The following is a 17,063-nucleotide window of genomic DNA, read 5'->3' on the forward strand; positions in this document are numbered from 1 at the left end:
CACTTACCCCTTTTGTGATTTAGATGGTGGCTAGGTGGATTGGATCTAGAACAATAAATAGTTACACACTCATTCATTGACCAAAGTAACACACACTATGGATTTGTGGTCTTCAAAAATAAAAGTAGCTGGGCATGGTGCATGTGCTTTTAATCCCAGCACTCTGGAGGCAGAGGCAGGTGGGCCAATGTGAGGATGAGGCCAGCCTGGTCTACAAAGAGAGTCTAGGATAGCAAGGCTACACAGAGAAACTGTCTTGAAAATCCAAAAAAGGAAAAAGAAAAGAAAAAAGAAATTCTAATGGGATTCATGGTGTACCTAATGTTAGTTGGGATTCAGGTTTTTTTCTAGACTAGACTCCAACTCCCTGAAATCCTCCTGCCTCAAACTGTCCTGTGAAGTGTTATGAGTTTCCACAGCTGACTGAGGATTTGGGGAGAGGGAAGTGGGTTTCTTTGTTTATGTTTTTGTTCTTTGGAGACGGGGTTTCTCTGTGTAACAAACCCTGGCTAACCTGGACTCACTTTGTAGACCAGGTTGGTGCTTAACTCACAGAGATCTGCCTACCTCTGCCTCCCGAGTGCTAAAATTAACAGCATATGCCAAGATGCCTGGTACTGACTGAATTTTTTTAAATTTTATCTTATAGAAGAGTTTATTAAATGAACATGGAGAGAGAAGGATAGGGGGAGGGGCACCCCAGAGAGAGAAAGACAGAAAGAATAAGAAGAGCTGAATTTTTAAAATATGAAAACAACATAGTTCTGAGACTAAGTCAGTTCTAAGACATGACTTTTCCTCCTCATAGACTTGAAATACCTTAGCACAACTGACTCCATGATGGAAATGCCATTCAGGTCACAAATCTCACCATGTAGAAAGTACCATAAGCTGTCCATCAAAGTCCAAAGTTCTAGGAAAGTATCCAAATGTATTAACTTTGCTTTTAGCTTTTGTAATTGGGTTTCTAGCTAACTGACCTTGTTAACTCAAGTATGTCATTCTAGAACATAGAGTTTGAGGCCGGGCATGGTGGCGCATGCCTTTAATCCCAGCACTTGGGAGGCAGAGGCAGGCAGATTGCTGTGAGTTCAAGGCCAGCCTGGTCTACAAAGTGAGTCCAGGACAGCCAGACTACACAGAGAAGCTCTGTCTCCAAAAACAAAACAAAACAAACAAAAAACCAAAGCAAACAAAAAAAAAAGTACAAAACAAAACAACAACAACAAAAAACAGAACATAGATTTTTTTGCTTAAGAACTCTTCCTGAGAAAGCCTCAGTACTACCCTGGGGTCGTGAACACCGAGTGTAGACCAGGTAATCGAGACTTTCTTTTGGCTTAAACCCATGTTTGAGCAGTTTCCTCTGGAGAATACTCCAGAACAGAGAACTCAGTGTGCCCTGTTGTACTCTGTGGTGGATCAAATCCAAGCCCTCATCAGTCCCAGCATGTGGAGTCTCTCACCCTAACCGACACAGACACAATTAACCGTTGTCCACCAGGTAGCTAACCCTGCTGCTCTGAATCCCATCCCCTTTTGAAAGGTTATTCAGGAGAATGCAATGGGACCAGCCTGTTGTCATAGCATGCCTTGTGCCCTGCCACCCATGCTCTGCTTTCCACAGATGGAGTCTGCCAAGGAAGGACTGAGGAGAATCTCTGAACTGTCTGGCTTTACTCTACTTTTGAAGTCATTAGAGGCTCCTGTATGGACGCTGGGATTTATAACACTAATTTGGAAAATGAGATAGCTCTGTGAAGCAGTGTCTCTGTGGTTGAATGTCCAGACTGTGTCTTTAATGTAAAAGCAAACCAAGACTTGTAGAGTCCTCAACGCAGGTCTTGAGCCATGTAAGTACCCTGGAACAGATAAGAACATGTGCTGATCTTCCAGAGCACACCGATCAGTTCCTCGTGCTCACATGTGCCCTAACAAGTGCCTGTATTTCTAGGTCCAGGGATCCTAAACCAGAGACCTCCCAAGGCACTGCACTCACGTACACATGGTGCGCCCACCCCACCCCTGACAGCACATATCATTAAAACTAGTAAACCTACAAAAACAACCAAAAGAAAACACAAATTAAAAATACTCTAGTGTAGTGAGAATTCAGTTTCTTTTTAAAACCAGTTATGTCTGCTGGAGGGATGGCTCAGAGGTTAAGAACACTGGCTGTTCTTCCAAAGGTCCTGAGTTCAATTACCAGCAACCACATGGTGGCTCACAACCATCTATAATGTGATAATGGTGCCCTCTTCTGGCCTGCAGGCACACATGGGGGCAGACTACTATATAAATAATAAATAAATAAAATCTTATAAAAACAAAACAAAACAGTTAAGTGAATGCTTTTGTTTTAATCCCAGGTGTAGGATGGGGGACGGCTTCAGTTTGTTCAGAGTTGTTAGTGGTGATTTTCTTGTGCTCTAGAAGGGTGTGATTTCTCCAGCTGGAGATAGTTTAATTCCAAGAACTGGTGAGAGTGTATACATTAAAGATTAAATAAAGTCAACCACAAGTCAAGAGGTGGAGCAAGCAACCAGTTCACAGGGAGTGAACAAATAAACAAAAAAATATTTTAAATAATTAAAAATATTTCATAAATAAAAAGCTCTGTGGACATTTAACCACAAGATTGTTTCAGTCTTCTGTGCATAAACAAAATACTGTTTATGTATCATCTTTATTTAATTTTAGTGCCCAAATGTTTATGTGTTTATTTATTAAACCTATGTGGGGAGAGTTCCTCTTACTTCAGCCTTTAAAGGATTTTTAAAAAATATTATTTTTAGTTACTTAATGTGTGTGTGTCTGTGATGAGAAATGTTCACAGGGATGAAATTGCCCAGAGAGGGCAGAGGAATATGATCTCTCTGCATCTGTAGTTTCAGGTGGTTATGAGCCACCTAATATGGTGCTGGGAATTGAGCACAGGGTCTCTAAAGTGCAGTGTGTGCTCTAAGCACCTGGGCTATCTATCCAGCCCACAAATATTTATGAAGACAGGGCCTCACCATGTAGACCTGCTTGGCTTATAAGTTGCCATGGAAACCTGTTTGGCCCTGAACACACAGAGACCAGTTTCTTTGGCTACTGCAGTACTGACATTAAAGGCGTGCACACTCATGCTTGACATTAAAGGCATGCACACTCCTGCTTGACATTAAAGGCGTGCACACTCATGCTTGACATTAAAGGCGTGCACACTCATGCTTGACATTAAAGGCGTGCACACTCATGCTTGACATTAAAGGCGTGCACACTCATGCTTGGCATTAAAGGCGTGCACACTCATGCTTGGCATTAAAGGCGTGCACACTCATGCTTGGCATTAAAGGCGTGCACACTCATGCTTGACATTAAAGGCGTGCACACTCATGCTTGGCATTAAAGGCGTGCACGCTCATGCTTGGCATTAAAGGCGTGCACACTCATGCTTGGCATTAAAGGCGTGCACGCTCATGCTTGGCATTAAAGGCGTGCACACTCATGCTTGCCATTAAAGGCGTGCACACTCATGCTTGGCATTAAAGGCGTGCACACTCATGCTTGACATTAAAGGCGTGCACGCTCATGCTTGACATTAAAGGCGTGCACACTCATGCTTGGCATTAAAGGCGTGCACACTCATGCTTGGCATTAAAGGCGTGCACACTCATGCTTGGCATTAAAGGCGTGCACACTCATGCTTGACATTAAAGGCGTGCACACTCATGCTTGACATTAAAGGCGTGCACACTCATGCTTGCCATTAAAGGCGTGCATGCTCATGCTTGCCATTAAAGGCGTGCACGCTCATGCTTGGCATTAAAGGCGTGCACACTCATGCTTGGCATTAAAGGCGTGCACGCTCATGCTTGGCATTAAAGGCGTGCACACTCATGCTTGGCCTTTTCTTTGTTTTGTTCGTTTGCACCAGGCTAGGCTCAAGGAAATGACAACACCATTTGTGACCCATGTTGACGTCAGTATGAGGCAGCATCCTGCCTCAAAGCCCAGTCTGTTTGTGAGACAGGGTCCTAACATGAATCTCTGGCTGTCCAGAAACTTCTTATGTACACAAGGACGGCCTCAACACCACCGTGATTTGCCACTTCTCCCTCCCAGATGCTGGTATTAAAGTGTGGGGGACCATGTTGCCTCAGTTCCCAGTCTTGATTTCATCTTTGCTACTGATTGTGCTGGGCTGGACACCTCTGAAACACCCTTTTCTGACAAAGATCCAAGGGGCAGTACTTTCTCCATGACACAGGTTTAGAAAGGTTTTGAGATTTTATCTTTTTACAGCCCAGGCTGGCTTCAGACTTGCTAGATAGCCAAAGATGGCCTTGAACTTCTAATTCTCATTTCTCAATATCTTGAGTTCCTGGGTGACAGGCACACCCCAAAGTGTCTAGTTCATGCAATGCTGAAGGGAGGGACCCCAGGGTTTGTGACTTCCATCCTTGCTACACCCCCACCCTCCCAAGCCATCCTCCTGCCTCAGCCTTCTGAGTAGCTAACTCAGCAGAGGACTGACAGAGCATCCAACTCATCTGTTTATTAAGGGCCAGATTTCACAGACGGGGCAAGATGGTGTCACAAGATCTTTGGGAGATTTTCGTTAGGAGATTGTGTGTGTGTGTGTGTGTGTCCATTGTCAGGGACAGACTAACACCAACCCAACTCACACTCAGAACCACGTGGGTCAAAGGTGAATAAAACTCATCCAGGTGTGGGAATAATCCTATTAGATGGGAGGCTGGGGAAGCAGAGCTGCCAGGAGTTGTAGTTTCAAATCAATCCAAACTGTAGAGCAAGACCCTGTCTCAAAAATGAAACCAGAAGGAAGCACATAGCTAGCAACTAAATAAAATGAAATAAAACTCAGTGCTGGGCAGTGATTCAGTAAACAATCGGGGTCATAACTTTCAAGTTGGTCTTAGGTTTTCTGGTTTTCACAAAAGGAACTCTGTTAATCTAGACACTGCAAAAATGGTATATATTATCTGGTGGGACCGAAGCACTCAGCACATGGCAGTTGCTGGTTGGGAGGCAGAGTTGTGAGGGAAAGGTCTTTAACTGCTTCAGAGTCAGAGAAGACTTTGGGAGTCCGGAAGCCCAGACTCACTGCCTGGCCCTGGGCTTAGCTTCTTGCTATCAGCCCTGATCATCTGTTAGTAACTTCCCTTCACCCGGGTCCTTCATCAGATCCTGTCCCGACCTGTGGGGTTTGACTAAAACTCGGGAGGAAGTTCATCTGTTGGAATGCAAGACACAAAGAAGGAGAGCAAGTCTGGTTAATCAAACTCTCAAACTTTATTAGTCAGGCAGCAGCTTTTATAAGTAAGAAGGCAGGGGAGCATATTGCTATAGCAACCGAACTGCAGGCCTTTCTCAAAACATAGGGAATTCCAGGCAGGGTCATAATGTCCTGCCACACAGGGCATCCTGCTTTGTCTTCATCTGGCTTTAATCTAACTGTTGACTCACAACAGGGTCGCTCCATCCCTATCTGTCCTTAACTGCTGAATCACAACAGGGTCAGCTAGTTTCTGGTGAAAGGCAAGCTCTGGGAAAGACAGAGACTTAAAGGTGCAGACTTGGACAAAATGAACATTGGCCATATGGCCTATTGTCCCCAACAAGATCCAGAGTCATTCACCAGGAGCTGGGACAGAAGAGCTCAATTTGAGATTCTCTTAGGATGAACCGATTGGGGCACAAGAGATGGATCAGAGGTTAAGAGCACTGTCTGCTCTCCCTGAGGTCCCGAGTTCAATTCCCAGCATCCACGTGGTCGCTCGCAACCATCTATAACAATACCTGGTGCCCTCTTTTGGCCTGCAGGTGTACATGCAGGCAGAACACTGTATACATAATAAATAAATAAATCTTTTTTAAAAAGATGAACTGATTGAAGACATTAGTTTTGATTGTAAATGCAGTATTGTTTGTTTGTGTCTGTTGTTATTTGAGAGAAACAGCCCTGGCTAGAACTTACGCTGTAGATGAGGCTGGCCCCAGATCCATGGAATATCGAGATCTTCATGACATGATTATTGTTGTTTTTTTAATTATTATTTCTTTAGAGACAGGGTGTCTTTGTGTATCTCTGGGTATTCTAGATTTTATTCTAAGGCCAGGCTCCCCTTGAACTCAGATCTGCCTCCCAAGGGCTGGGATTAAGGTTGTGTGCCACCACTGCACAGTTTACATTTTAATTTGAGGCATAAAATTAAGTCTCTCCAGAGAAAAAGCCCCTATGCAATGTTCCAGGCTTAACCTGGAACTCATATAGATCTCCTGCCTCTGCCTTACCCTGTGCTGAGGTTAGAGGCATGCACTGTCTCACCTGGCTAACTTTGAACAGGATTCTCCCATTAATAGTCAGTTCCTGGCCACGGCTTTGTCTCTTCTGGACATGGGAGAATTCTGGTTGGTCCACAGCTGTCTTCCAGTTGTTCAGAAACTCTGGTTATAATTCTAGACTTTCTTTCACTTCCTGAGAGTCCTTCTCCAGCAGCCCCAGGATGACCACTGGGCTCTCCTACTCCTTCATGGTAGCATTAAGCACCCAATACTATCCTGTCTTGAGGGAGAACACTGGGCCGCCTTCTATACAGCAAAGCATTTCAACTCAGGTCCTCAGAGGCCAAGGCAGAATGCTAACTTGGCTCAATGTAATAAGCAAAGTAGGAAGGAAAGACCCCACTTGATGCGTTCTTCTGTCCTTGCCAGGCAGGTTCCAGATAGGCCTGTGGTAGAGAATAAGATGCTCCAGCGTTATAGAGAGTGTTGGGTGACTGTTCAGGCAGTAAACTGTCTCAATCATTTATTTTTCATTTCGGAAGCTGCTAACCTGCACTTCTGGTTCACTCAGAAGTTTTATTCCTTCTCAAGTCTCCGATGGGGTTGAAGACCAGATAGTTTAGTCTTTCAGTTGAGCTTGGTGGGTTAGGGTTTGAGATGTTTTTGGATCAAGATAGATGTTTTAGGTTGATGGAGACGAGCTATGTTAGATATTAATCTTCATTCAGAAGTTTAGATCCAACAAGATAGGAAAGATGTTTACTTCAAGTTTGCCAAATACAAATAGCCAAATCAGGCCGGGCGGTGGTGGCGCACACCTTTAATCCCGGCACTCAGGAGGCAGAGGCAGGCGGATCACTGTGAGTTCAAGGCCAGCTTGGTCTACAAAGCAAGTCCAGGACAGCCAAGGCTACACAGAGAAACCCTGTCTCAAAAAACGAAACAAAACCCAAATAGCCAAATCATTATGAATGTAACATTTATATGTAGAAAAAAATTGCTTAGAAGGAAAAAAAATCCAAATATAATGATGTAAGTAAGACAATGAATCCCAGAGCTCAGAATTTGTGAAGTATCATGGGTGGGCTTGTGATCTTGACCATAATCTCCAGTTTTATACATTCCTTCATGGAGATCTGACTCACTCAAACTGCAGATGCAAAATCCCATAGACAGTGAAATGGGCAGGTGCTCCATCACTCAATCAGGAGGCAGCTTACATCTGAGAGATGAGGTCAAAGGACAGGTGTGAGGAGAAAGGGGCTCTAAGGGTGAGAAAAGCTACACAAGACTCTGAGCTTCGGAGCCTGGAGTGACTGACTGTTCCTGCTGGGGTTGGAGGACCTGATACCAGTGTCCATATCAGGGAAGTCACTGACCCATTATCAGGACACCCCATCTCACCCAAGTGAGCCAGTGTCCATTGGGAACACTAGACTTCAGATGTCACAAGGGGTTTTCTCATCTTCTGGTGAACAGAGTGGAGATGAGGTTTGGTCAAAAATGAATCTTTGCCTTAAAATAAAAACTGGTTTGGTTTTTTTGTTTTGTTTTGTTGTTGTTGTTGTTTTGTTCCTGCTAAATTGTGCTTCTCGATTTTTGAGGCTCATTTTCGTATGTTGGCTAGATTGGCCTGTAAATGACCAAGTAGCTCAGGCTGAAAGAAATTGGCCATCCCCACGTCCTCAGGATGATAACCAGGTGTCAGCAAACCCTGTCTCAGCCCCCATTTGCTGGGATCACAGAGTCAGTTCCTCAGACAGCTGAGGTTGGTTTTTCGTTGAAATGAACTACATGAAATAATTTATGTGTTGTTGAGTCTGCTTGTTTATTTGTTTGTTTGTTTGTGGTGGCTACCACAGGATATAAACCGCACATCTTCCTCTCCTCTCATCTCGGTCTCTTTGAACCCACAACTTGTCCACCACAAGTCCAGCACAGGTAAAGTCATCTAGGGACCCAGTGTGCTGCTCTCTCCACTGCAGCTCATCCTAAAATTGGGGCTAGGACAGGTTAAAGTTCAGCCTCTTAGTTTTACTGACAATCAAGCAAGACTGGAGGATGGGAGCAGACACAGTCTTCCTCTCTGGGAGATCCAGAGGCCTCCGTTCCCTGCGTCTGTAGGTCAATGTTTGGCTTTTCAACACCAGTGTGATTCCTTGACTGCAGAACCACCAACAGACATCACATACACATCGGCTTATACTACATGGCAACTCAGCTTTGCTTTGCCTCATTATGGTAATGGTTCCATATAGGCAGATATGGTACAGTTGTGGGGAGAAGGAAGAGAGAGAGAGACAGACAGACAGACAGACACACACACACACAGAGAGAGAGAGAGAGAGAGAGAGGATGGAAGAAAGGAAGATGATATTAAGAGAAACTTTTGTGTCTATGCAGTGACTCTGGGAATGGGTCCTTATTTTTGCCAGTGTCAGATCATTCTCCTTCCTACATGGAGGTCTACAAATGAACATACTTTGTTCCATAGTCTCTACTGAGGCAGGGGGATTACTGAGACTTACAGGTCAGCACAGGCAACATAGTCAGTTCCAGATTGGCCTAAACTACAGTGTGCACCCTTATATGGGAAAAAATTTAACAACAACAACAACAACCACAATAATTTTATCATCATCACTATCATCATCATCATCGTTGTTGTTGTTTGACAACCTATCCCAGAGTTCAGACTTTGTGATAAAGTGTCATGGATGGGTCTGGGACCTTGACCATCACCACATCTGATTCACTGAATCCCCAGATGTAAAAGCCCAAATAGGATTGAATGTGTGGTGTTCCATCATCCAATCCGGTGACAGATTTTGGCTAAGAGGTGGGGCTACAAAGGGAAGGAGTGAGGGCAAAGGGGACCTATCTACTGACCAACAACTCTGGTCTGCCTTTAAAAATATTTAATTCCAAGGGACTATAGATTTATTAAGCGACAAAGAGGAAATTCTATAGAAGAGAACACTTGGCTCTAAATCCTAGGAAACATCGAACTGGCAATCCTCAATATTCACTCTCCTAACGAACAGCCTAGAACTGAGCGTGGCTCCTGGTTCTAAAGCTTTTGGAATAAAAGTAATTGCATCCACTTCACACAATACCCCAAATAGCTCCATTGCTTGAACCCAAAGCATAGTTTGGGTGTGGGACCTTTAATTTGCTCTTGAGGCTCATGAGAGATTTTTGAAGAGGATTGCCTACAAAAGTGTCTGGTTCAGGATTAAGTCTCCTTTTCCTTACCTCACAGGGGAGTGCAATTCAGGGGAGCAGGGTTGTGATTGGTTAGAATAACAGGGAAGGTCAGTTCAAATGGATGCCTATCAACCTGCCTGAGGCCCTTGAGGGAACTTTGCCTTTGAGAAAGAGATATACTGTTTTTTTGTTTGTTTGTTTTTCAAGACAGGGTTTCTCTATGTAGCCTTGGCTAGCCTAGACTTGCTTTGTAGACCAGGCTGGCCTCGAACTCACAGCAATCCACCTGCCTCTGCCTCCCAAGTGCTGGGATTAAAGGTGTGTGCCACCATGCCCGGCAAAAAACACATAGTGTGTGTGTGTGTGTGTGTGTGTGTGTGTGTGTGTGTGTGTGTGTGTGAAATCCAAGGTTTCTAACATTGCCAGAGCAGTGTCTGGGGCCCTGAATAATATTTGTAATGATGTCAAAAAGAGGATTGCTGAAAGTGTTTTGGGCCAGATGGAAAGCCTTCAGAAACTCCTTCTCAATGAAATCTGCATGCCTTTGGAGTGGCTCGGGAACAGGGAGGGGAAAGAGAGGGAGGTGTGGTAGAGAGATCTTTCCCCAGTTCTCAGTAAACCCAGACTGTTATGCATGTGTACATGATTTAGAAAAAGTCTCTGCTCAAGCTGTGGATGAAAGAAAAGCAGTGGGGGCTGGAAAGATGGCTCAGAGGTTAAGGGCACTGCCTCCTCTTCCAGAGGTCCTGAGTTCAATTCCCAGAAACCACATGGTGGCTCACAACCATCTATAATGAGATCTGGTGCCCTCTTCTGGCCTGCAGGTGAACATGCAGACAGAGCACTGTATACATAACAGTAAATAAATCTTAAAAAAAAAAAAAAAAAGAAAGGAAAGCAGTGGGTTTGAGATCTTACACCACATGTTGCCCCATGCCAGCTCGCCCCTCAGAACTGTATGCACAGTCTGCACCTGTCTCTGATTCCCCCATGGGTCAAAGGGTCTTTGGGCACAGGTAGGGGCTGAGTAAATGGGGAAAGATTGAATACTATGGCCACAAAGAAGACCCCGGTGGGGCTCATTGAGTTCAAGGTTGGCACAGTGCTGGGTGATACTAAGTGTTTCCTGCTTGGTCCTCTGGGTTTTCCTGCTCATATAATCTGCCCGCTTTTTTGGTTTTGTATTGACCCTTGCTAAGGGAACTGTAGAGCTGGGCTCAAAAACAGTCACAGCGGGATTGTCTATGTCTTCTACCTAGAATAACATGGTATGAGTTAAGGAAATAAATATTACGCCCCTCCAGACATGTGTGATCCATCCGGGATTACCTGACAAAGTACAAGAAAGGCCAAAGGCAGTGGGCGGTGATCCACATGTGTGATCTCCATAGCAGCAGACGAGGCTGGAGAATTATGTGTGATTGTGGTTGAGGTCTCTGGTCCCATCTAGGTGATAAATACTTCCTCTGCATGAGGATTTTAATGTTTCTAGCCATGTCCTCCATGACAAAGAAGGACTTTAAATATTTTTAGGATGCAGGGTTCAATATTTCCTCTTGATAAATGGCAACACATACTCAGAAAGCTCTTCCAAATTTCTGACATGTTGAATACCTCTGGAGACAAATATTCATCGCCATTTGTGTGTGTGTGTGTGTGTGTGTGTGCATGCTTTTCTGTGTGAGCATCTAGGCTCTTGCTAATAATGTTAATTTGGAAAGACAATGGGATGTTCTGAGTATCACCTTGGATGCTGTCATCCCTGGATACTCGATGAGGATGGAGTGCATTCCTTTGTAAGCCATAAATTACCACATTTGGTCCAGATGGCAGGAAGTGCAAACCAGCAAATGACTACAGCCTACACCACTGTAGATGGCTGATGGCAGCAGTGACTAGTCTGAGACTCTTAAGGCGTTTAATGACCATTTGAATCACAGGTCCCCTAATGAATCACTGATTTCTAGTCCCAGAGGATGAAGGAGAAGATTACTGAATCCCCATCCTGCTCATCCAGATGGATGAGATGGCCCTTGTGTGCAGTGGTAGTCATGTGAAAGTCAGAGGATGGCTTTCTTTAGGAGTGTGTTATCAAGGTGCTCCTGGATTTACCTTACCCCCCTAAGCTGTGTCACTTAATGTTGCTACATTTGATGTCATCAGTTCCATGGACCACATAGGATGCCATGTGAATGAGCAAGGTGGGAATGGAGTATCAGTCATATTTTTCATCAATCAGTAAATTTTATTCTTTCTTTTTAAAATATTTATTTTTTACATATACATTTATATTATTATACATAAGTAAAACAAGCTAGGTATAGCAAGAAGAACCACAAAACAATCAGGAATTATATTAATGTTACATTCATAGTGTTTTGGCTATTTGTATTTGGCAACCTTGAGGAAAACATCTTTCCTGTCTTGGTGAGTCTAAAATTCCGAATGTAGATCAATATCTATCATATCTCATCTCTATCAACTTAAAACATCTATGTAGACCTAAAAACATCTTAACCCCCAACAACTAAGCTTAATTGTAAAACTAACCTAGCTGGACCTCAACCCTATCAGAGACTTAAGAAGGAATAAAATTAATTACTTGACTAGGCAGGAAGTGCAGGTTATCAGCTTCCAGAGTGAGAAAAAAAATGACAGAGATAGTTTGCTGCCAGAACAGTCACCCAAAACTCCCTAAAATGTCGTATCTTTAGCCTTCTGGCCCAGTATATCTGACAGACACATCTGTGAGGCAGGAACTATTGAGGATTGCTTACCCTGTCTTGGCAGACTTTGGCTGTCAACTCTGCCTGCATCCAAACTTGCCCATTTTTAGGCAGAATTCTGCCTGTGGCAGAAACAAGGACATTTTGCCCATTTTTGCCACATTTAAAGCCATCCCCATAAAACGTTCTTTGAAATTCATCATCTTCTTTGTGGTAAACTGGATGTTGCCAGGAATTAACCTGTCTTATTGTCAAAGCATCCTTATTACAATAAGAATATCTTTAAATGCCATATCCTGTAGGACTCTGAAGTTTTTGAAGACCTGATATACCTATTTTACCTTATTCTATAGATATCTATAGAATCATATCTACCTGTTCTTTCATGGTTAGGACCAACCATTGTGGTTTTGGGAAAAAAGAATAAGGAAATTAGTTAACCATCCCCGTAGTGCCTGGGAACTTCAGTTTAATTTCACCTCATGATCATATTGGAGTCTGAAAACAAAATGGTGTGCTTAGGATAAGTATCAATTATTTAATCCTAATACTGAAACTCATTACATAGACCTGGATCGGTTAGAACAAACGGAGATCTATCTAGTGTGCCTCTTGAGTGCTGGGATTAACAGCATGCCATGCCAAGCCTGGCTTGGCTGTAACTTGTTTAACCTGCTTTAACTCTATAGCCCTTCCTTTGAGACCTACATTAGTTCCCAGAGTAACTGTGCTTCCTCTGCTAACACCTGCTGTTGCTTTGAGCCTATCAAAAGCCACTTCACCTCCAAATCTCCATTTTGATATATTTTTTAAAAAGATTTATTTATTTATTATGTATACAGGGCTCTGCCTGCATGTACATCTGCAGTCCAGAAGAGGACATTATATCACATTAAAGATGATTGTGAACCACCATGTGGTTGCTGGGAATCGAACTCAGGACCTTTGGAAGAGTAGACAGTGCTCTTAACCTCTGAGCCATTTCTCCAGCCCTTCATTTTGATCTTAAAGTAAGATTAATTTCAGGTTCTCAGGCTCAACCTGCCTGGGAGCTTGAACAGCCTTTTACTTACAATTCAATACTTGTTGAACATTCTACTTGAATTAATAATTTATGTTCTACTAAAACAAATCCACAGTACCCTGATATGTTCCTTTCTCCCAGAACAGTGATGAACTGAAAAGCCCCCAAGCCTATATCCTAGCCAATCGTCTTAAACGATTTATTTATTTATTATTTATATGGCATTTTTTGCCTGCACATGTGCCTGTACAGCAGAAGAGGACACCAGATCTCACTATAGATGGTAGTGAGCCATCATGTGGTTTCTGGGAATTGAACTCAGGACCTTTGGAAGAACAGCCAGTGCTCTTAACCTGTGAGCCGTCTCTCCAGCCCTGCCAATCATCTTTAAATGCTTTGTCTAGATACCTGGATGTTGTGCTCAGAATAAAATTAATTCTTCTTGTGTTTAACCAATCAAAATGAAGTAATGCTACCCTCCCCCTTGCTTACCACATGGTTACCTGGTTACTTCTTTTTTTTTCTTTGTAATAAAAAGTCTGATTTAGGCCCAGTGTGGTGGCACACACCTTTAATCCCAGCACTCAGGAGTCAGAGGCAGGCAGATCACTGTGAGTTCGAGGCCAGCCTGGTCTACAAAGTGAATCCAGAACAGCCGAGACTGCACAGAGAAACCCTGTCTCAAAAAACAAACAGAACAAAACAAAACAACAAAAAAGGAGAAGTAGACCAATGTCACAGTCTGGCTCTCAAGACCTCTGTGTCCCTTGCCATGGCCAGACTTGGCGGTGACATTCTAATAAACCATCAGTATTTTACTGAGATTGGTGCTCCAACAGTTTGTGTGAAAACTGCTGTAAAGTAATACCATATGACCTCCTCCTGCCTAGGATGTCAGAAGGCCTGGGTGCTGTCCTCAGCGCTATCAAACAAGGATCTAAAGCCGGGCATGGTGGCGCACACCTTTAATCCCAGCACTCGGGAGGCAGAGGCAGGCGGATCGCTGTGAGTTCGAGGCCAGCCTGGTCTACAAAGCGAGTCCAGGACAGCCAAGGCTACACAGAGAAACCCTGTCTCCAAAAACCAAAAAACAAACAAACAAACAAATAAACAAGGATCTAAGGAAAAGGTGGGAAGAAAGATCCCCTGGAGGAAGCAGAGCTGGTCTGGAGTGTTGAACAAAACCAGTATGCATGCTACTGGCTTCTCTACATTCTGAGACATGCTACTTCTGCAGGAGCTGATGTGAGAAAGCGCTTCAGAATGTGCAAGTGTAGCTAGGGTTAGCGGAACACTGACAGTGTGACAGTATGGCGGCTGAAGCAGGGACATCTAGAATTCAGCTGTGGCTTGCATTACATGGTGAGACCCAGTATTAACAAAATCAAAGATAACCAAATCACAGTGTCTGGAAAATCCATAAAAACCAGAGGAGGAAGTATACTCCGCAGGGGCCATTTCAAACTTATTTATTTTTAAAAATAGGGAGTGAGCAGCATGAGAGAACACAGCAATCTATTGTTGGGAACTGGAGTAGGCTGAGTGTAAGAACAACTTTAATTCACAACATGGCTGCCCTGGCAAGAGATCACATCCAAAGACCTTGTAGGTCTACGTGATCCAGCTGACATTCAGACAAATGTTTAATGCTGGGAGACAGAGGCAAGCCTCTCTCAGAGTAGAAGACCAGCTTGGTTTAGAGCAAATTTCATGTAAAGAAGAGCTTAGATCCAGGAGTGGGTGGCACATGCCTTTAATTCCAGCGCTTAGGAGACAGAGGCCAGCAGATCTGAGTTCTGTTCAGGCAGTATGGTTGAATCAGCGAGTTGAGAAACAGTACAGAGGAGCTGAGGCCATGGCAGCTCAGACTGCGGAATTCAGAGGCATTATTTAAGGGGAGAATTTCACAGAGAAAGGTTGAAGAGACAATAAACCAGACACAGGTGAAAACAAGTTGAGTCAGAGAAGAAGGAGCCAGAAGATCAGAACAGATTGCTGGAGTTGGTTTGACGCCAAGCAGAGCAATGCAGTGAGAAACTGAGAGAAGCCCATTGGAATCAGTCCTCTTGGAGAGGAGTTTTGAGTCAGAACAGCTGAGTTGAGTCAGCCAGCCAGAACTCAGAAAGAGCTAGAAAGGGTGATCTTATTCAGCTGTAAGTCTCAGCAGCTTAAAAAAAAAAATCCTCCGTGTAGATTCGATTGTAGGGTGGGTCGAAGCTTCCAGGCTTGACCTAGGTTAGCAGACAGAGGCATCAAGCCTCCAAGATGCCAAGGCCAATCAAGTCAGGTGAATAAATGACATTTACAGTCTAAGTTCTTCTCCTGGGTGGAGATGGGCTCCAATCCACCCAGACATCATCTAACTCCCAGAAAGAGTCGGTGGGTGGAGACTCAGTTATTGAATCAGACTGCTTGCTGACTTTGGATGCAAGGGTGTGGCTACAAAGGGGAGGGTTTTGTGGAAAGGTATATAAGGGTCAGAGCAGCCACAGAAACTCCCAGGCTTCGAATCTGGAGTCACCAGGAGTCATTACGTACCCGTGCAGGTATCTGGGCACCTGTTACCCTATTCACATCAGGTAAGTCCCGTCTCATCAGCAGAGTCTAGCCTTGAGCTCACCTCAATGTACTATTCATATCTTTTTATATTTACTAATTTCTTTGTTGACATATGGATTTCCAATGCAACCCTGCCTGGAGTTTACAGAGAGTCTTCTGCCTCAGCAACCTGAGGGCTGGCTCCCCATCAGAGTCAGGGTGTGTTGTTCATATGAAATCGTTAATCGAGTCTGTGTATGGTGTCTGTTCATTTGTGAGACAGCTCCACTCTAAATATCAGGGTAGCACTGAATCCCGGGAAACTCTGAGGGAAGTTACAGATGTGAGTCACTCAAACGCCTTTTGCTGCTCTTTGTCTTTGTTGAGCGGCTTGGTGGGTGGGGTGGGTTCCTGACAGGGTTTCTCTGTGTACTGCTGGCTGTCCTGGAACTGCCTTTGTATGCCAATCTGTCTTAAACCAATAGAAGTTACCTACTGAATGCTGGGATTAAAAGGATTAAAGGCTTGTGCCAATTTAAGCCTAGCATGGTTGTGCAAGAGGCAGGCTGACCTCTGTGAGTTCAAGGCCAGCCTGCTTTACAGCGTAAGTTTTAGGACAGCCAGAGGTGAGATTCTATAACAACAAAAAAAAAAGTTTATTTTCTTCGGTGGTCGTATATGGTCTCATTGTGGAGACCAGGATATCCTCCACCTTGCATGGAGCAGTCAGCTTCTTTTGTCTTGGTGTTCAAGTTAAAAGTGTGAACATAACTTTAAACTTAATGTCATTTTTCGTGCTTTCTGGTCTTCCACTTTTTTGGGGAGCTCAGGTGGTAACCTACCATGACCTTGAACTACTGAGTTTCCTGACTCTAACATGTAAATTATCATCTCCATCTCTTAGTCTTGCCTTTCCTGATGCTTTATCAACACTTGCTGACCTTGGTGATGGCTACGGAAGGGTTGCTGAGTCTGTTTAGTGTTTCTTTTCCACCCTGTCCTGCTCTGTAGCTTGAGGAGCAGAAGCTTGCGGCCCTCCCACCTTGACACACAGGCCATGTGATAACCAACAACTGAAGTCAATAACTAATGACGCCGCCCATTTCACAGATTCCATGAATTGTTCCCAGCAGGGTCAGCTGGGAGAGCGGCCACTTTGGGAAGGATGCGAACCAGGTGTTTGCTGTTATTTCTTTCAGGGCCTGGAGAGTTGAGCGCAGTCTACTCATCATCAAACCATGGCCTGAGCCTTCAGGCTTCCTGGTGCTTCCGTC

The sequence above is a fragment of the Acomys russatus genome, chromosome 29, assembly GCF_903995435.1.
Source record: "Acomys russatus chromosome 29, mAcoRus1.1, whole genome shotgun sequence".
Lineage (NCBI taxonomy): Eukaryota > Metazoa > Chordata > Mammalia > Rodentia > Muridae > Acomys > Acomys russatus.